The following is a 12,037-nucleotide window of genomic DNA, read 5'->3' as shown; positions in this document are numbered from 1 at the left end:
AGGTTTCAGTGGCCACTTTCACCTCCTTCCTGCTTCATCTCAGTGTTTCCTTGGAGCAAATAGTGGGCTCCTCATATGCAGGCGAGGCAGCCCATGGCCTGCAGGAGAGCCAGGGGTTGATATCAACAGGTGATGATACCAGTAGGTGCTGTTCTTGCAGGGTTTTTTGGGGAGAGGGAAGAGTACACTGCTTTATATAATTGCATCTCCTTTCAGTGGCCATAAGCTGTGAGAGATGGCACAGGTAAAAAAAAACCTAACATGCTACATCACTTTCAGAAATCTTCCCCACTAACTGCTGAACAATTTGCATTCAAATACTTTTAATGACCTCATGTAAAGTTATATCTGGGCTCAGGGACAGTGAGAATGAGTTTACCAAAATGCTGTCATTCCAAATAAAAACTTCACTATGGATTTTGGTTCTGGATCAGAAATCCTGTTTTCAAGGAGCACATCCACCAATGGGCAGATGCAAGAGAACAGGAGATACAGTAGGAATCTGCATCAGCCATGTAGGCCATATTCTTCAGGGAAGACTCAACAGAAATAAAACTTGTCCTCCTTTTTATCTGAGTGGTCAATTATGTGTAAAGAATGAGGTTTATAAATGCTGAAACATACTCACTGTTTTGTGCCTGAAGACAGTCAATGCTGAACAGTAGATTAGGAAAGACCTACAAAGTCACTGACTGAATCTTCTGCCAAAACAATGTCTTGTTTTGTTAAAACGTTTTTGATTGTTCTACCCCCAAAAAACCCCAACAAAGCTATTTTTAGTGTATAAAGTTTCAAACCATTATTGTCATCCTTGACCTTGGTGCATTAAGTGGAGAATGAAGCAATATTATAAACTAGCTACAAGGAAACACAACAAAGCAGTACTTGATAATCATCCAAGGCTTGTGTTGTCAAGATTAAGAAATCTAATTGCCTTCTTTTTCTTTTGAAAAAGTTATGTTCTCAATACTACAATTAACTTGATCAAAATCATTGTCAGTTGACAAAATTGTGTTGGGTTCAGTCCAGCAAAGCAAGAAATATACAAGGTTATCCACTTACTTGCTGAGTGAAACTCTAACAGTATGAGAGGAAGGTCATATCTTGACAGATGTGATGTGTTTTCTGCATTAGATTAATAAGAATATTCTCCAAGTCCAAAGTTTTGTTTTTATTTTCTAAAAATTCCTCTAGGTTTTTACTTAATTTGGGATATCAATTGTACCATCATCTCCTGAGGTAGCTCTACTCAGAACCTATGACAGGTCAGAAACCTGTTATAACATTAAGAAACCAAATATGTTTTAATCAGATCTGCTAACATGTGATGAATTGTCTGATCACAGGTCTCTAAGGGTAGAAAAGTATTTTGTGATCAGAGCCTTAAAAGGCAAAAGTTTACTACTACATTTTTGGTTTTGAAGTTCTACTTCTATTTCCTTGGCTACTGTGAGGTTCTGTGGCTGCTTTTGTAGGCTCAGGGCTTAATTTGCAATAATTGGTCCAAATTAAAATGCATTGAGCATACACATCAAACATGGGTTGAATTCTCCCTGTAAGAACAGATTCTGTATTTTCATAAGCATATCCAATTTTATTCATGTCTTTCCAGAAGGTACTAATTTGGGATTGAACTGAAGTTCTGTTACACCACACTGACTTATTCCCCTCATAAGGAAGTACTGCAAGGAAACTCCTGTCAATGGTTCTGCTGCTCAAAGGCTTGTGCTGATGCCAGAACTGGTGTTAAGATGAAGAGTGATGATCAGCAGAGTGTGATTTTGGTACAGCTTCAAACCAGTGGTGATTAATTAGCCATTGATGGTTCAGAACATGCCTCCAGGTCACTTTTATTGTGGTAAAAATGAGTCATTACTACGTATGATGAATTGGACTGGTCAGTATGGCTGAAGCTTGGGCATTCACAAGAAGTGAGCTAGTTACTAGTAGTTTTCCACTTCTTTTAGTATTCAAACACTTATTTGCTTTTCTTGTTCTAACCTTTCTGTGAGAAGGGAAAGCTTTCCCTAGGCTGCTTGAAAACAGCTTTCTTACTGAGTTTTAGAATAAGTAGAAGTGAATGTTCCATACCCAGTTCAATTTTTGGGAGACCTGAGAATGACTCTGAAGGAGACTGGAGACAGGGTGGAAAAAGGGGGTGTTGTTGAGCAACTGGAGGAGACTAGATAAAGGAAAATAGAGTTTGGAATTGGGGTGAGAAGCCTGTGATTAGAAGTGATGTGAATGAGAGGAGATTGGGAAGGGGACAGGGATGGGGCAAGACTGGTAACAGAACATGTTAGAAGGAATGCTGCCAAAGGAGTCATTCCTGTGGGGAAGGGGCAGAAGGTGAATGTCTGTAAGATCATGTGGCTCTGGAATGAGGTCCAGCAGTCTTCATGCTCATGAAGGCTTTGCCGTGAACAGAAATCTTTCAAACCCCCTGGTAGAGCATCCTATTAGTCCTGTTTGTCAGTCCTCACAGGGGATGGCAACCATGGGTGATGCTACTTGAGGAAGCAGTTCTAAACTTACTTTCACTTGGTTCAAACTGCAAAAGGCCCCTCCCCTGCTTTACGAGGATAACATGAAGATGGCAAAGTCAAAAGCTCAAGACCACAGTGTAGCTTTAGGGTTTCTTGCCTAGCCCTGTTTCTTGCCTTCTCTTTTCCCTCTGTCCTAAATAGTTAGTTTGCATTTTCATGGGAGGAGGAGGAGTGGTTTCATGGCAGAGGCAGCTGAAGGCAGCCTTGGAGAGTATGCTTCTACTCTGAGGTTATGTATTGCACAGTGAACGCCAAACAAGGGGTGGAGGGGGGAATAATAATTGCAGCTGTCCTTTCTCTGTTTTTGGTGGAACTTGGATTATCTAGAAAAAATAGACTGATCATGTTCATAAGAGCTGTCATAATGCGACTGCAAAAGGAAGTTTTAAAGAGAGTTGAAAGCAGGCAGGCTGAATCCCTGTGTTTCCTAGTTTTGATTCAACACTAACAAACTTTTAAGTTATGTGTCTTGTACACATGTAATTATATGTATAGTTTGATTTCTTTCCATTGTGTCATTATCACAGGCATTCAGTCATATTTTTAGATGTGCATGGAAAAGCATTATTAGAATATTTTCCTCTTTGGGTGGAAGTATAAACCTGCATATACTTAAGCAATGAAAGAGTTAACTTCAAATCCTGTTGCTTTGACTGTTTGAGAATGTTCTTGAGACCCAGAATAAACAAATGGGAATAGGGACCATGCTCCACAGATTTTCCAGGTTTCAGTATGCATTCCAAGAAATGACCTGACAGCAGGGCAGGTTGCAAGAGCAAATTCTCTGGAGAAGTGTTATAAATTATTTCTGTATTTGCCCTTCCCCTTCTAATAATATTCATCAAGTCACAGTTTGGCAGAACAACAAAAGCTGCTGTTGTTTTGGGGGCTTTCTATAAGGATCCCAAAGGGGGGGGAAAAAAGTATCGACTTCCAACCCATGTTACAGCAGTATTGCAAACCTCTTTGGAATGACTGGCTTGGGAAATGGATCTACCAAAATTGCCTATTGAACTTTGGGGAAAATATTAACTGTAGAAGAAAGTTACTGCCAGACTGCAGACAGCTGGGTCATTCTGTTGCCTTCCATTTTCATTTTAGAAAGGAAGAAACTCCCAAAACCTGAAGTTGGGTTCTACTCTGAATTTAAGACCCTTACTCTCAGTAGCTGCTTCTTCTGCAATATACTTGGTTTAAAAACAAAGGTGCTCTTGATTCTGTTTTCTGAACTGGCAGTTGCACACTGTAATTCTTACCTGGGATGATGTGTTTTATTTTAAGGACAATTTCTGGTGTAAAAACTACTAAATAGCCTCAGGGTCATCAGTCAGCCTGCCTACAATTAATAAAAAGTAATTTTAGCTAAAGTTTACAGCAGTTGCTGTAGTATCTAAGTATAATTAGAATCATAGAATCCTAGGGGTTGGAAGGGACCTCGAAAGATCATCTAGTCCAACCCCCCTGCCAGAGCAGGGTCACCCAGAGCACATCACACAGGAACGTGTCCAGGTGGGGTTGGAATGTCTCCAGAGAAGGAGACTCCACAGCCTCTCTGGGCAGCCTGGCCCAGGGCTCTGGCACTCTCACAGTAAAAAAACTTTTTCAGATATTCACCTTGAACCTCCTATGCTCCAATTTACATCCATTACCCCTTGTCTTATCACTGGTCATCACTGAGAAAAGCCTAACTCCATCTCCCTGACACTCACCCCTTACATATTTGTAAACATTGAGGTCACCCCTCAGTCTCCTTTTCTCCAAGCTAAAGAGACCCAGCTCCCTCAGCCTTTCCTCATAAGGGAGATGTTCCACTCCCTTCATCATCTTTGTAGCTCTGCGCTGGACTCTTTCGAGCACTTCCCTGTACTTCTTGAACTGAGGGGCCCAGAACTGGACACAACATGCAGAACACAGGGGCAGGGGAACCTCTCTTGACTGACTAACCACCCCCTTTCTAATGCACCCCAGGATGCCATTGGCCTTCCTAGCCACAAGGGCACATTGCTGGCTCATCCTGCTGTCTACCAGGACCCCCAGGTCCCTTTCTCCTGCCCTGCTCTCCAGCAGTTCAGCCCCCAACCTGTACTGGGACATGGTGTTTCTCTTCCCCAAATGCAAAACTCTACACTTGCCCTTGTTGAACTTCATCAGGTTTCTCCCCACCCAACTCTCCAGCCTGTCCAGGTCTCTCTGAATGGCAGCACAGCCTTCTGGTGTGTCAGCCACTCCTCCCAGCTTAGTGTCATCAGCAAACTTGCTGAGGGTACATTCTATACCCCCATCCAGGTCGCTGATGAAGATGTTGAACAACACCGGTCCCAGTACCGACCCCTGAGGGACTCCACTAGTCACACACCTCCAACCAGATTCTGCCCCATTGACTACAACTCTCTGACTCCTTCCTTTCAACCAGTTCCTAATCCACCTCACTACCTGATCACCAAACCCATACTTGATCAACTTATCTACAAGGATGCTGTGGGAGACGGTGTCAAATGCTTTACTGAAATCAAGATAAACCACATCTACCGCTCTACCATCATCTATCCACCTAGTAATTTCCTCATAGAAGGCTATGAGGTTAGTCAAACATGATTTACCCTTGATAAAACCATGCTGACTGCTCTTGATCTCCAAGTACTTCATTGCTGTATCTGTTAGCACAGCACTTCTGTGGATAGAAATGTGGTGTTGTTCCCCTTTCGGTGAAGGAGCATAAAGAGATTAAGTTGGTGTCTGCTGTGACAGCTTGGCAGTTACACCAAGTAATTGCCCAAACTAAAAATACAAGAATGAGGACAGAACCCTTGTCAACTGAGTAAGTGTACAGTTACAGGAACTAGAGGGTCTAAAAATCATACTTCCTATCAATAGATCAATATGTATTTATATAAGGAAATACATTTCCATATGCCTAAGGTCAGGCATAGTTGGCATAATGTGTGCTTGAGAGCCATGCCTGCTGGTAAGTGTTAGTTGGACTTCCCTCAAGATCTTGAACCAGCCCCACTTCACTTTGTGTTCACAAGCAGGTCAAAACATAAAATACATATGTCTGCTCTGCAGAATTATTACATGTTTTTATAGCCCTACTTAATTATGCTTCATAGATTGCAAAAAGTGGAAAAAGATGCAAACTCTTCTTAAGACATTTGTTTCCTCCAGTGTAATAAATGGTAGGAGCTACTGAAGTCAGAGGTACTTCTTTTAGAATCCTGGGAGTGATTTGTATTCATGTTCTCTTCTGACTGCCTAGCTGCTGAGATGAAAGAAGAAAAAACAAACTCCCATTTGAGCTTTACTGGGTGGTAGAGTTCAATTCACTGACTGTTACATTCATGTTCTCTTCTGACTGCCTAGCTGCTGGGATGAAAGAAGAAAAACCAAACTCCCATTTGAGGTTTACTGGGTGGAAGAGTTCAATTCACTGACTGTTACCTCCTTTGGAAAAGTCCATGCTGACTGGTCCTTGTCACCTTCTACTTCATGTGCCTGGAAAGATAACAGAATTAAGTGTGCCTTAATACTAAAAGATAATCAGAACCAGAGGAACCTCATGATGATCAAGAGCAGATAAATGTTGTCAATCTGTAAGATGCACAGATGGAAACCTACTGTCTTTGGAATTCATGTTATACATCTGAGATGAAGCTATGGCAATACTTGTCTTCTATCTAATGGAACAGGTACAAAATGTCATTACTTAATAATAGCAGATGAGTCAAGGTGTCTAGAAAGCTCTTGGATGGTGGAAGACTTTTAAGAAAAACCAAAAAACTTAGTAAAGATTTTGAAAAGAAAAGTTTGAGCTAAATCCCTGTTCTAGACTCAGAATGGATCTTGGTAGATAATGTTAAAATATTTTAACATCACCAGAATTTGTTTTCACTGTCTGCAAATTATGTAGTTCCAGCAGGGACCACAGAAGTTAACCTATACTCAGAGATCCAGTTGATAATTCCCTTAATTTAAACTCAGCTGGTTTAAATTGACCTAAAAATTTAGGTTGGGCTTTTTTCTTTCAAGCTGACATTTTGAAGTCAATAGAAGCAATGGGATGTTGAAATAGTTGGGTTTTTTGGGGGTTTCCTTGTGCAGTACTGCTTGAAAGAAATAGGATTCTCTGATTCTATGAAATTTAGCTGTGTTAAGTTCACGTTTATATGCTAACTCAAACCTTAAATTGGCCTTGTGGATTTGGATAGGTCTTGAATGAAGATTCTGATTTGTAAACAGAGAGATGGAGGAAAATATTACCTTCCCTTCTCTTGGAAAGAGAACACAGCTAGTTAATTAGCTCTCTGGTATTTCTTAAAGAATCTAGTTGTACCCATTTTGGTGGTCTTCTGTTATTTGAATACTATTTTTTATAGTGCTCTGGTAGCTGTATGCTAAGATTGTTTTGTCTCTGATCTGTCATATCTCACAGTCTTGGTTAAAATTAATTGTACTGTCAGACTTTCCCAGCCGCGTTGGGAAGCGGCACAAGGAATCCCAGTCAGTTTGCAACTCTGGAAACCAGTCAAATCGCTGGGATTTATAATTTCTGAAAGCGTCTCATGCATGCATACAAACTTATTTCCATTTTGTTCAGACATCTGGACCACAAAGTGGTAGCTCAGTCACTGACAAAGCAATGTGGAAGCCTAACCCCTTGGACCCACGTTTAACAGACTCAGTGAGACAACTAAATATGTGCCCTTCAGGTTAGACTTTTGACCTACTTTGGTTGTGTACTCAGGAAGTATTTAGTGCCTTTGATCAGGGAGGCTGAGCTCCCATCTCTGCTACGAGGAATCCTCATCATAACCACAACCAGCCTGGTCACATGCAGTGAGCCTTATGCTATGTTGTCTGAACAAAGAAGCTGAAAGCTGAACAGGTGGTTCCACACCCAAAAATAGTTGATGCCTGCTTGCTGCATGAGGTGTTGACAGTCTGGGATTTGAAGGAGGGAGGATCAGCGGAAGTTGAAACCAGTGTTTTTATGCCAGATACATTTCTTCTGTCCCAAACCCCTACATTTTCCTTAATCATAGTAGCATCACATTTGCAAGTACAGTGGTTGTTTCAGCAACAGAGCTGTGAGGAGAGGGGGTGCAAAGCAGGCTGTTCTTTTCCCAGTGCTGTTTGAATTGGTGTTGGCATTTTTGTGGCAGTTTTGTCTGAATTGACTTTATGCCTAACTGAAACTACTTTTTGTCATGGACAGAGGAAAGGAGCAGAAGAGAATTGGATTCACTTCACTCTGTTTACTGAAAATTCCATTTCTGATTTGAAAGTGTTCTTTATTCTTAAAATACCCAAGGCTGCTGTGCATTATTAAATAACTGTTGCTTGCGGTTCCAGTGATAGGCTACAAGGTCTCATATAATTTACCTTTGAAAGAAAGCCAGCTTTTGGAACAATTTACATGGCTCAGCTCTCCTATCTGCCAGAAAGTAGATCTGGGGCTCATAAAAGTGTTTGTTTTGATTAGATGTTCATCAGTATGTAACTGTTTATTTCAAAATTAACTTCCCACTGGAGAGCCTTCCCACTTGTTTCCCAAGTTTGTAGAAGTAGCATGGTCCTGCAGTGGCTTGAAGTGAACTGAGCTGTTTGAAAGCAAAATTTGTTATGAAGGAAAGTAGTGATGGAGTAGACTAAGAGATGTAACTAGGAAAATAAACCAACCCAACAGACCAAAAATGTTTGAAAGCTGGAAGACCTTGTCTTAACTTCTTTTGCTAAAGTTGTGTGCTATGCAGCTTTGGTGACTGTGGTTTTAAGAAATTTTTCCCCTGTTTTATGGGTTGTTCTCAATCCAGATCCTTGTAATGATTCAATGACTCTGAGGTGGCTTGTGGCATGACTCCAGAGACAGAGCAGTGGGGCAGTGAGCTTTAGGAAAGAGAATGTGCAATTGCAAGGAGGGAAGAAGAGAGAATTCTTTATGCTGGTTTAACTTCTTCGTGTACCTGTACTTGTGAACTGCAACTTATAAAAAACTACATATAAAACCCCAAGGAGAAAACCAGTGGCAAGATAATTATTTGGCTCCAGGTGCATTTAGCAATCAGTGTGACTGCTGTTAGGAATTGCTTTGTATAATTTGGTAAGAGCTGCTGGAATAGTGTCATTGCCAGAACTCTGCTTTCAAGATGCATTTTCCTTGGTGTGGTTGCTGTCAAAGGTCAACAAAGTGCTTTGGGATCACTGGGTTCATGTATGCTCTCGTAGTTTTACCATTCTAATTCTAACAAACTTTGATCAGCTCTCATTCAATGCAGAAACAGGTTAGTGCAGTCTTGAATAGGCATCTTGTTTTGGGGTGTAATGTGGAGAGGTGTGGTGTAAGATTTAGTAGTGCTTACAGATTGACTGAGGCAGAGTGGCCTGTGCTTCCCTTCCATTCTTTCTGTTCTACCTTATTTTCATTGTGAAATGGTGGTTTTAATAGAAAACTGAATAGATCTTAGAGAATCTTCTCTCATGAGGCTAGAGTATGACTGAGCTAAGCTGCTGAAGGCTTGGACCTTCTGACTCTTTCCAAGTGTGAGTAGTAAGCATAGAAGTGGTCCCGGAGTGATGGGTCGTGGGTGTGTTGCCATCTCCACCCTGCTGGATGCTGTGGGTGCTGGTCAGGAAGAGGCAGGTCAGGTTGATGGGCATGACTTGAGGGTGTGTCCTGACAATGTGTCACGGGAGCTGAAACTGTTCCCTAATTTTGTGGGACTTTTGAAAACAAAAATGAATTCGGCAATAAGATATTCCCTCCCCCTCATCATATCTATGTTACAATGTCATTTTGCCAGGTTTCCAGGTTTGTAATATTAACACCTGAGCTTAAGAAGGAACTTGGTGCATAATTACCAATGTGAGTCCAGTTCTTGTATATGTTGGCAAAGCCCCTGCAACAATGCCTTTACTTTGATTTGATTTTGACTTGATTTATTTTGCTTAAGTCTCTTGAAAGGAGTCTCAGCAAGACTGGAACGTTCCCTTCTGAAAATTCATAGAGGTTCATTAAATTTTACAATTATTTAAAAAACTTACCAGTGGAGTTAAGATCCTAGAATTAAATGGAAACCTTCCCATACACCTACTACAAAAAATCTGGCATACTCATTTCAGTGTAATGTGAGCAAAGCAGACTGAAATTTCTTTTGGAAGCATTTTTGGACCCAAATGTGTAATTTCTAAAGGTAAAACTTAAAATGAGCTCTATCTTTTTGAAGCCTTGTGATTTCTGCTCTGGGCTTGTCAAAAGGAAACAGTTGCTGAATAGCTGTTGCAGAAACTGCATTTCTCTTCAGGGTGACGTTACTTCAGGGTTTTGAGTAGTACAGTTAGTTTTACTGGGATTTTTGTATGTTCTTTTTAAAGTATGCCTAAGCACCTTGCTCCTGCAGACCTTGTGGAGGGGGCACACAATCACTTTTGTTAGGGGTTAATGCTGTTTCACTTCACACTGCATTGGGAGCAGTATTACTGCTAGTGGAGGGATAATAATTTATGAAAACATGCAATTTCAAATGCATTTTGAATTATGCCCTTCAGTTATGTAAGCTTATTTCACATTTAGACAAAGGTTGCTCAGCACTCATAGTATAACATATAAGAACAAGTTTCATTTAAAACAGACTGGAATCTAATTTGTATCACAAAAGTGATCTTGCACAAAAACCTGATGTTCTAACCATTTTTTTAAATGGAAAAAGTGTGCAAATTATGCCAAACAAGCCATGGAAAGGAGACACTTTGGGGCTGGTGTGTTGAATCATGTCCTAGAGCTCAAGGCTTGCTCTTGAGCCTTCCACTGCTGACAGATAACTTGTCCTGGTTTTAGTGTTGGTTTCCAAGACTTGTGCACTGACTAGTTGAATTGATATACTCAAATTTTCCTTTAAAAGGTTTTTCTGAATGCTGTGCTGGTTAACTGTAACCAAAAGTAGTGGTTCAGTGTTACTGAATTGTATTTACAGTGGTATATGAAACTGATATTGCTTCAATGGGATTTAAAAAAAAAAATGCTGCAGTTCTGTGACCTGCAGAGCTGATGCAGTATAATTTATTTTTTGACAGACGAGGTGTTTTTTTGGAGAGGCTGAGTTTTTTGCTTGCAGCAGGTTAGTGTTGGCTGATGGTGGAGCTCCCATCCAGCTGCTCCCTCTCCCCCAGCTGGGGGAGAAAAAGGGAGGAATGGGCAGGAAAGCTGCTGGGTCCAGGTGAAGGCAGGGAAGTTGCTCACAGGTCACTGTTGAGGGCAAAACAACTTAAAGAAGATTACTATGTTGCCAATTAAAATAGGTAATCATTTTTTCAGGTGGTGGGAAACAAAGTTAAGTAAGAAAACTTTTCTCCCCACCTTTTCCCAAGCTGACTTTCCCTCCCCATTCCTCTCCCTCTCCCCGGTGCTGCGGAGGGAGTGGGAGATGGGGCTGTGGTCTGTACGTGGGAGTTTCTCCCTGCCTCTTTCCTCCTCACCCTTTTCTCCCTCACCCTGCAGTCCTGCTGGGAGAGAAGTGCTGGGCCGTGGGCTGCTCCCCAGCTGCAGGGGGGTGCAGGGAGGTGCAGGAGATGCAGGGAGACGCAGGCTGCAGCAGGGCCCTCTGCTCCAGCATCAGCAGCCCCCCTCTTGTCTCTCACTTGGCTGCTCCCCACACTTTCTTGCCCCCCCCTCAAGCCTGAGGCAGCATTTTGCCCTTTCCCAGCTGCATTTCCCAGCTGTGCTGAGGGGCTGTGGCAGAGGGGCAGCCCTGGCAGGGGAGCAGCTCTGCTCCCAGGGGCTGCCCCACGGCCTGTGCCTCACACCCGGGCCAAAGGCTGTGGAGAAATTGGGTTATAAAATAATTTGACCTGTGTTGTTTCTACTTTTTTTTGCCCTGTACGACGGGCTCTGGGCCTGTGGTGTTTCTCTCAGGCTGAGTCACCTTACAGGTGCAGGGTGACAGCTCTGGCAGCAGCAGTAAGTGAGACAGTGAGATCTCAGCTTCTCTCTGGTTTGTATTTTTATTCTTTTTTATTTTTTAATAATTTTTTTTAAGACATTTAAAGCTAAGGACTGTAATTCTGTAAGGCAGAAATTTGATTTTGGTTGCAAGAATTGTTCTTCTAAAGCATTGTTCCCCTCTGTCCTGACCTGTGTGTTATGCTTAATAGTATTTTTTTTGGTCAGGTGTTTGAAAAAGTCCACAGATGGCAATTACTCAGTACATCTGGGTGAGAGAAGTTTTCCTTCTTGCAGTTAGCTGATGACCAGGAACATGCATATATTTGTATCCCTAATTAATTTTAAACATGTATTTGTAGATCTTCTGTAGAGGTGTATTCAGGTCTGTTTAAGTACTTGTTTAAGCATCACGCTGATCATGGCCCCAGCAGGATGTTCTATTAAAATTGCATGTTTTAAAATATATTTGTCCTAATGTGATTTATCTATTCATTCCAGAATCTTGGTAAGATGAACATGGTTTTGGTCCTTGTTTTTCCAGGCTGTCTGTTTCATC

At 41.6% G+C, this 12,037-nt stretch overlaps 1 protein-coding gene across 1 annotated transcript in view; it reads left to right on the top strand.

The window, feature by feature from the left end:
• HMCN1 (hemicentin 1) overlaps positions 1-12,037 on the top strand; it is a 193,881-nt gene that overhangs the window by 42,506 nt on the left and 139,338 nt on the right. The gene's annotated exons all lie outside the window — the stretch shown is intronic.

The sequence above is a fragment of the Chaetura pelagica genome, unplaced genomic scaffold (assembly GCF_000747805.2).
Source record: "Chaetura pelagica isolate M959 unplaced genomic scaffold, ChaPel_1.0 scaffold655, whole genome shotgun sequence".
NCBI lineage: Eukaryota > Metazoa > Chordata > Aves > Apodiformes > Apodidae > Chaetura > Chaetura pelagica.
Note: the sequence above shows the minus strand (reverse complement) of the source record. Positions and strands in the feature narration are given on the sequence as shown.